Source organism: Squalius cephalus (genome assembly GCF_949319135.1).
Source record: "Squalius cephalus genome assembly, chromosome: 14".
Classification (NCBI taxonomy): Eukaryota; Metazoa; Chordata; class Actinopteri; order Cypriniformes; family Leuciscidae; genus Squalius; species Squalius cephalus.
Genome location: NC_137135.1, coordinates 33999339 through 34009338, shown reverse-complemented (window position 1 = coordinate 34009338; position 10000 = coordinate 33999339).

Genomic DNA, 10000 nt, shown 5'->3' with positions numbered 1-10000 from the left:
GGTGGTTGGTTGCCAGGGTGTTGCTAAGAGTTTGCTAAGGTGTTCAGAATGTCAATGCTAGAGTGTAGTGAGTGTGATTGACAGGGTGTTGCTAAGGTGTTCAGAGTGTTGATCCAAGAGTGTTGTGGGTGATTGCCAGGGTGTTGGTAAGCAGTTGCTTAAGTGTTAGTGTGTTGATCCAAGAGTGTTGAGGGTAGCTGCAGGGGTGTTGCTAAGAATTTGCTAAGGTGTTCAGAGTGTTGATCCAGTGTTGTGTGTGGTTGCCAGGTTGTTGCTAAGTGGTTTCTAAGGTATTCAGAGTGATTATCCAAGGGTGTTTGCCTGGGTGTTGTTAAGTGGTTGCTAAAGTGATCAGAATGTTGATGCTAGAGTGTTGTGCACTGTAAAAATGGATCAGTTGACTTAACTTAAAAAAATGAAGTAAATAAACTTCATGCTTAATCGAAAATATTAAGTAATGTGGAATTGTCAAGAATTGTCATGTTGGTCATTGTTGGGCATTTGGAATGTTGATGCTAGAATGTTATGTGTGGTTGCCAGGATGTTGCTAAGTGGTTTCTAAGGTGTTCAGAATGTTGATGCTAGAGTGTTATGTGTGGTTGCCAGGGTGTTGCTAAGTGGTTTCTAAGGTGTTTAGAATGTTGATGCTAGAGTGTTGTGATTTGCAAGTGTGTTGCTGCATTGCTAAAGGGTGTTTAGAGTCTTTTTAATGCATGTAGTTTTTGTGTGGTTGCTAGGGTGTTGCTTACTGGTCCAATTCAAAAGAGTCTCTGTGATCTTTCTGGTCAGTATCTCTGACTCCGGTTCCTCAATTTGCATCTGTTGGATATTTTTCACCCGTTTAATCTTTCAGCTGGTGAATATGGTGCGTCTGATCACTTAGTAAAGTAAGTAACAGCGGATACTGAAGAAACAACCACTAGTTTCACAGAAGTGTGTGTTTGTGTCTTTTGAGTTCCATGGAAATGAATCCGTGTTGTTGATTCGCAAAAGCCTGTTGATGATCAATATACACATTAGACACATATTAATTAAATGATCTCTCTCTTTCTCCCTCTGGCCTAAATAAAAACTGTACATTTATGAATATGTATTTATTTGACCTAGGTTGATTTGAGTTATTTCAAGCAGAAAGACTTAAAGCGTTTTCATTTTGTGCTGCTGTGGATTTATTTGAGCACCTTCAGATCTTTTATGGAAGCAGGAATTCTCAGTAGGTAAATGTTCTCAATATACATCCAGAGCCGTCATCTGCGTGAGATATTGCTCATAATCAGCTGTAATATCAGAAGCATGCTGGGAGAGTTCAGTCTATTAGATTTACCCTGTGTTTCAGCCAAGTGGGTGTATAATACGTGCTTGGAGAAAACGAGCTGTTAGCATTCACATTCATCTCACATTCAGGTACGTGATTTGAATTCTGCCTCTGGAACTACTATTAAATGTCGTGATATATTTAGTAATTAATATGCAATTATGTTGGACCAATAACATTTCAGTGTGGGCGGAGCTAATCAGCATAATGAGACAAATGGTCCAAATCAGGGGACACATTTATGAAGACATGTATACATAGAATGATCCCAAATGTGAATTTATGACAGTTTCCAAACTTTTCTTAGGAATTATTTATAAAATGTATAGACACAATGCACCTCTTGATGGAAATAACATCACAACATTTATTTCCATTAAGAGATGCACCAATTTTCGGTCAGGATCTGGTAATGACAATCCAAGAGTCCAGCGCTCTGTGAAGTCTCCTCCAGCACATCCCAAAGACTTTCAAATTCATGTGTGAAAATGATTCTTCATGCTCTTCCCAACCATTCTTTCACAATCTGAGTCTGATGAATCTTGACAATATCATTCTGGAATATGGTCATGATGTTTCTTCCATGAAATGAAAAGCTACTCCATCTATTAGGGTTAGAAGAACTGTTGCCAAACATATAACATGCTAGAAACTAATAATCACAACAATAATGATCCAATCATAGACTCTTAAGAATTTGCCTATTTAAATCCAAACAGTGACTTTTTTTTGTATATCAGGGTTATTAATGTTAACTAAAACCAAAACCTCGAAATACTTGAAATAAATGTTAACCAAAACAGAATCCAATATATAAAGATAAAATTGCTAATTTAGTTTTACTTGATGTACTAAAATAACTAAAACTACAGTAAAAATTAATAAAAACTATATAAGCATATTAAAACACAATAACTAAAAAAAATAGTTATTAAAATATCAATAGTTACTTTTAGTGGGCCTATCTCAATAATAAATTATAGTAAAATAACACAATATACTGTGTTGTAGTGTCACTGAGATACTATTTATATTTTTTCAGGAAATTATTGATGTAATGAATTCATTTCAGTAATGTAATTATAACAAAACAATTAAAAATGTTGCTCATTTTAAATACATAATAGTATAAATTAATATTGTGATTGCCTGTTTTTCTTTACATTTTCATAATCTATGTCATATTATTTTAATATGAGTGCAAAAACTTCACATAAGAACATTTTCATATCAGTTTCTGCGTTTTGTTCCTCACTGTCGACGTAGGATGAAATCCATGAGTTTAGGATCAAATCCAATCCGCGTTTTCTAAGTGAGGATTGAGAAAATGTCCTGTAACCTCTTGTTTGCTGTGATAGAAACTGATTTGGATAATAATTATTTACATATTTACAAATTATCATATTTACATGCAAATGTTTGCTTTTATTGTTTTGAATACTTGGAAATAGCATGAGGGATACACTAGACTAGAGAGATTCGTAAAATATTCCTCTCCATCTTCAGCCTCCAGACTTTGACTTCCTCAAGGTTTCTGTGTTTGTTTCTGTCTGACCTCTGACCTTTGCTCACAGCTCAACAGGCTTTAGAATCTACCTGAGATTGCATGACCTGACCATAGACCCGGAGGTCGAAAAGCATTTCTGGAACTGAAACCACAGCAAACAATGACTCAAATAATCACGAGGTCAAATGTGTGCCTTCTGACCGTAAACACACTGTAATATAGACTTGACACGTGTTGCCGAAGTGTGTGTGTGTGTGTGTGTGTAAATATAGGTTTAACAGCTCTGTACGTGGTATCCTTACAGTAATTTCCTCACTGTTGTAGGATTGAAAATAATCCAAGATATATGAAATGAACAAAGACATTTGCTTTACTGTTTTCCACCCCCTCTTTCCCCAATGACCATTTGGAGGAGCTGATAGTGATCAAGGCCTGTAGGCCAAGATGTGTGTACTTCGGGGGTCTATGAATTGTCACACCTTTAGTACAATGGGGGAAGTTGTAATTATCTGATTGGTCAGTTTGAATGTCTCACATTTGGGTTTTAGTCACATGGTCAGGGAAAGGATAAAAGAAGATTGTAACTGTTGCTCTGGCTCTTGTGGTCCCTTTCTTGTGGCTCTCTGCTCTTTGATTCTCTGGCTATATGCTTGGTACAATTTAAAGGGATGGTTCAGAGTAAGATCAACCTAGGGTCCTTTGCACTATGACCTCGAGCCAAACACCCCCCAGAAGCCTTTTTCCCCTTGGTCGAAGATTATTAAAGTTAGAGCTTATTTAGATAGATCAGCCGGATGGCTTAGTGCAGGCGCTAATGGATCCAAGGCTGTATCTCGTAAATTACCCCACTAATAATGCCTAGAATGGTACCAAACTTCTACAGAAGTACAAATAGGTTCTGTACTCATAAAACGAGGCATTGGAAAGTTTGTAAGTACATCAGGAGTTTATTTAAATAACACTTGCCTGATGGCTAATGCTACCTCTAACCCGGACGTCGACGTCACTTCCGTGATTTGGGAAAAGCCCGTAAAAGTCCTGGCAGAAAGCGATGCATAAGGATGTAGTGTAACGACGCCCAGTTCCAGGAATGCACTAATATTTTGTTGGTAGTACCAGTTTGTAACAATTATTAGTTAACACTAAGTTGTTAACACTTCTTGTGTTATCACTAACACTTTTGTTAACACTAACACTTTTACGTGCTTTTCCCAAATCACAGAAGTGACCTCGACGTGCGGGTTAGCGGTAGCATTAGCCATCAGGCAAGTGTTATTTAAATAAACTCCTGATGTACTTACAAACTTTCCAATGCCTCGTTTACAGAACCTATTTGTACGACTGTAGAAGTCTGGTCCCATTCTGGGCATTATTAGTGGGGTAATTTACCAGATACAGTCTTGGATCCATTAGCGCCTGCACTAAGCCATCCGGCTGATCTCTCTAAATAAGCTCTAACTTTAATAATGTTCGACCAAGGGATAAAAGGCTTCTGGGGGGTGTTTGGCTCGAGGTCATGGTGCAAAGGACCCTAGGTTGATTTTACTCCGAACCATCCCTTTAATGGTATGTTATCATCTCATACATCTATTTAGTAATTATTTTAAGTGTAACCATAACCATATTTTGTCATGAAACCTTTTCGATTACAAATAATAGTTTTGATTTGGTATTGACTTTGAAGTGCTACCTATTGCAATACAATATTGTCACTCTATATAGACATATTAATCTATTGTAACTGCGCTTATTTCCGTTGTTGGTATAAGTAGCAGTGGGTGGTAATAGACAAGAAATGTACAGTTTTCTACCATCTTGCTGACGTTTCTTTAGTCATTCTGCAGTCTTGCCCCCTGAACCCCTGCAGGAATCCACCCTTACACTGTACATGATCTTGTTTAAGTTAAAGCGAATTTAGACAGCCGTTCAGCTGTAAATGAGCTGCGGTTAGCAGGTGAACGGTGGCCTTGAGTTTGGATGACAGCAGGAAATTGGTTTGAGATTGTAATGCAATTAACCTTTGACCTCAGGAGCAAACAAAAGCACAGAAACACTGTCTAAAATCATTCCAAGGTCATTCCAGGCCTCAGTCTTTTGTCTTCCGATCACCAAATCTTCCTGTTTTGTTGCCTTGGTAACTTAACTTCCAATATTTCAATCAGGCCTGTCGGCTAATGAGAAGCAACCAATTCATGCATGACAACAAAATTAAAATAAGCCTCAAAAACGCCTGGCGTTCCACTTCCAAACGTTGATCTGCCAGTTGAGGAGCATCATGGAAGACTTTTCCTCCTAATTAACGGCGAGAATGAGTTTAAAGTTGGGGAGGATTCTGCTGTCGTTGTGTAACGAAAATAATTAATGTTCTCCAAAGACACGCCGGAGGAATGAAGATTCATTTCTCTCTCTGATCAGCTGAAGTCATGCTCTGACGCTTTAATACGGATAAAGACAGAGTCTGCTTACAATCTGCCTTCTAACCAAATGTAACCTCAGGAGTGAGCAATTAATATTTTGAATGTTTTACATAGGCTGCAGAGGAGTTTTTGTCTTGACTTTCTTTAGTGTGTAATGTTGCCTGTTTGAGCGTGAAAAAGCTCTGCAAAGCACAAAGTTCTTCTCTATAATCAGTGTCACTTTTTCTAAACTCCCTGAAACGCCTCCATTGTAGTCTTGAGTTTCTTCCGGGAACGAACACGTCACAATATTCCTCATTTAAATAATTAATGCGCAGAATAAAGGGGTGGGGCCTGGTCGAGTTAGTTAGTAGTGTGTTAAACTGGCGGTTATGGGAAGGGACGGGACATTTCCAAAACACACTCGAATCGCTCAACCAATCACAACACACTGCTCCAGCCGACCAATCAGAGCACAGTGTGCTTTTCAGAAGGAGGGGCTTCATAGAGACAGGAACTAAACCGAGGCAATGGCTGTGTTCGAAATCACCTCCTATATCCTTAAACAGTGCACTATTTGAGGGGACGGCCATTTGTAGTGGTGTCCGAAACCATAGTGGGCATTATCGAGTGCACTCATTCAATCCCACAATGCACCGCAATAACGAGTGTACAACCGATGTACGCTCAACGGCTAGAATATTAATATTAATATTACAGTTATATCATACAAGTATAAATTCCTTTTTATTTGATTATTAAATCGTATAATTATGGTTTATACATGGTAGTTTCCATGATAGAGTTCTTCTGAGGCAGTGTAACGGTTTAATGATCTACAGCTTAGGTGATAACTAAGCTAATATTTAATTTCTACAATAGTAATTTCTCGCTAGAAATTACATCAAAAGTGGAAAATGTTGGCCAAAAATGTACATTTCAGATGCCATCTTTATGGTCACAGAGTGGAAAGCACAGGATTGTGGGATATCAAAGGTATTGAAAGATACATCTACGCTGCCTTCAAAAAACGATCAGATGAAAGGATCTCAGGAGACGTGAGATAACATTGGATTTGGACGTGCCTTGATGCTTTCCTACCTAGAAATGGATCCTCTAAACAAAGGAAACATTTTTAAAGATAATTGTGACTTTTTATCTCACAATTGCGAGTTTACACCTCACAATTATTTATTTATCAGAATTGCATGTTATAAAGTCAGAATTGCGAGATATAAACTCAGAATTGCTTGATATAAACTCGTAATTGCAAGAAATAAACTTGCAATTCTGACTTTTTTCGGAGAATTGCGAGTTTATATCTCACAATTTATATCATGCAAATCTAACTCCCATTTGCGTGTTATAAATTTAGAATTGCAAGATATAAACATGCAATTCTGAGAAAAAAAGTCAGAATTGTGAGATAAATCGCAATTACCTTTTTTATTCTGTGGCGGAAACAAGCTTCCATTAAAACCTATACTAGTAGAGCCCAAAAACAATATCAAGACTTTGAAAAATGGCATAAAAAGGCCTCTTTAAAAGTTTTAACTTGACCTGCTGTCTCAATACATATATGCTTATAAAACAGTGAGATTGCCTCAAAACAGATTAAAACAAGTGCAAACAAATGCAAAAATGTGTCCTGTGTGAATGACCCCTTAAAATGCTGGTAGGTGGAGCGTTGTGTCTGTGTGTGAGAGAAACGTTCAAAGGTTGTATTTTGTTTAAGTGTCTAGAAGGAGCCGGTCGCTGTGGATGTGTGCATAATTGCGGGTCTCTGACAGCGTTTTAATACAGTACAGTGTCTAAATTACTGTGAATTACTGTGTCTTCAGAGACGCCCCCTTGCTTCTGTCTCGCCGTCTCTAGTGAGGTGAAACTGTGCTGCTAGAAGAGACGCATTTCTTTTCTATCTCGTCAGACTCAGCCGGAGTTAATTAAGCTTTAAATCTTGTTTAACACAAATGAATTATTCATATGCCAATTTACAGTGGATGGACTTTAAATTCATACAACTGCAGGTCAGGAGTGTGTGTTACTGTGCTTTTCCTCATGCTGCTTTCCATTCAACTCAGACAATGAGAATTTCTACTTGGAAAGGGCAACAAAAACTCTGAAACAAGTTACGTCACCTTCATTTCTATAGTGCTTTATATGATACAGACTGTTTATAAGCAGCTTCACAGTAATAAACAGGAAAATAACAGAATGCAAACATCAAATATGAGACAAATTTAAATTCTACTGTAAAGCAGCTCGAAAAAGTAATTATTCAGCTCAATTCAGTTCAGTGTTGATTCAGTTCAGTTCAATAACTGTAAAGTTCATCAATTATGAAACAAATTTGAGTCACCTGTAAAGTAGCTCTACAGAAGTCAATAGTGTCATTATTCAGCTAAATTCAGTTCTCGTTATGTTTTCATGTGATAGTGTCAGTGCAGTCAAACTGATGATATTACTGAATATTAAGTGTCTTAATATGTCTTAAAGGGGTGGTATAATGCCCTTTTCACAAGATGTAAAATAAGTCTCTGATGTCCCAAGAGTGTGTATGTGAAGTTTCAGCTAAAAATACCCCACAGATATTTTTATATGTTAAAATTGTCAATTTTTGAGGGTGAGCAAAAACGCACTGTTTTGTGTCTGTTCCTTTAAATGCAAATGAGCTGCTGGTCCCGGCACAGGGGGCGGAGCTTCAACAGCTTGCACTCACACAGACATGCACTGAAAATGTCAAAAACTTTTAGCCTTTTATGTTCAAACCGGAGTCAGACAATGATGGAGAGACTCAAGAAGAAGTGAAGACATGTAGAATGCAACAGGACATTTCTGAATGGTTAGTTGGTGAATTTATGAAGCTTATGAGAAGTTATCTTCTACTCATTGATTAGCATATTCTGTCTTGATAATCTATAAATCGTGTTCAGGGGGCGGGGTTTATGTAAATTTTAGGATTCTCTACCAGCCGTTTGTTGTAGTCCTTAAAAAGCGATTTCTTTAAAAGCAAATATCTCCCTTTGCTTTGAACTTTGAGCGTCATAACTTTGCAGATGTTATGATCAAAAAGCAACATTACACACTAACTAAAGTTAGAAAAGTGAAATCATAATTTCCCTTTAATAGAGGTGACAGTGGCAAGCAACCCAAAATCCAAGCCTGATTTCACTGATAAATGAGTGGAAAACATCCCACAAATTTGAAAAAGTACCATGATATTACTGATACATCACTGTACTATAGTATGTTCTCTTGTGTTCAAGTTTATGTGTTGATTCCCGGTTTTCTTGAATTTTTAATGAAATATGTAAGCAAAAGGACTACAAGCTATTATCTCTTCTCATTTTGACACTCTTCACTGCAAAAAAAAAATCTTACTTGGTATTTATGTCTTGTTTTCCAGTACAAATATCAAAACATTCTTAATTCAAGAGACATTTACTTGAGATGCTAAATTAAACTAGATATTAAGTCTTGTTTATGAATCTAGTATATGCTTCAAACAAGAAAAACATATCTGAAACTACTTCACCGCTGGCAAAATGGGCTTTCAATAAAACTTGGCTGCCTATGCAGAAAGGCTTTTTTAAATTTATTATTGATGTTACATAGACAAAACATAGAAAAAATACTATTGTCTTCCCTTTCGCCAAATAGGTACAGTAGGAAAACTTCAACACCCATAATGCACTGGGCTTGTTGCTGTGCGAGGCCACGCCCACCAGTCTGCTATGGAAATGCTTGACCAGTCAAATACCTCCTTGCTTTAGTAGGACATACTACTTAGCAAACATTGTCATAATGGTGTCAACTTGTGTTGTTCTCGGGTGCAATAATTCAGAGTAAACGTTTAGCGTGAGTGAGTTACTTTTGGTTTCCAGTGAAGGATCCAGCGTGTTGTAGACAGCGGCTAAAGGCCACAAACAATCGTAAATACAGAGAGAACGCAGCTGAAAACCTCTGTGTTTGTAGTTACAATTTTAAACTGGATGACCACGAACGTCAGTTCCTCCCGAAGCAAAATACCATAGTTCCATTTTTTTCCATAATGATGTTTGTACATACAATTTTCAGTGATAAACCTTCCCTTACAATAACTGCTCTGTTAATAACCATCAGATTGTCCATGGGTGGGGATTCAAAAATGCAGAAGTACAATCTGTAGTTTTCATGAAAGCCCTGGAACTGTCAAAACTTTGGCTGACAAATAAACATGAATTTCTTGGTCCATGTAACACAGAGAACGAGTGGCCTAAACACTGTTCATTTACATTGGCGACAATGAAAAAATACAAAGCGGATTGAAAATTGGCAAAGTTACACTTTAATTCAAAGGGAAAACCAGTTTATTTTTCTAATCCTATTAGCAGATATTTTTTTCTTGTTTTCAGCAAAAACTGAAAGATTTTCCCAAAGGAAGCGACAAAGTCCTAGAATTTCAGAGTGAATTTCGCACCATGCTGTTCGTTCTGTTTTCATTATGTTTTGCAGGTGCATGAATGAATACATCCAAATGATGGAGAGAAATGCATGTTTCTACTTAATTTTTTCTTTCTCCATGACCATCACAGGTGTCACATGTTCAAATCACCCGAAGCCTCACTAATGTCATGAATGAGATGTCATGTTGATAGTCATTGACAAAATAAATCCCTCCTTAGTGTGATTTAATGGCATTTTCCACCCTCCCTCTCTCTTATTTGTTCTTGGTTTTTTTGATATCATCCTTTCAAAGTCATCCTTTACATCCATCTCTGTTTAAGTTCTTCTTCAAATAAA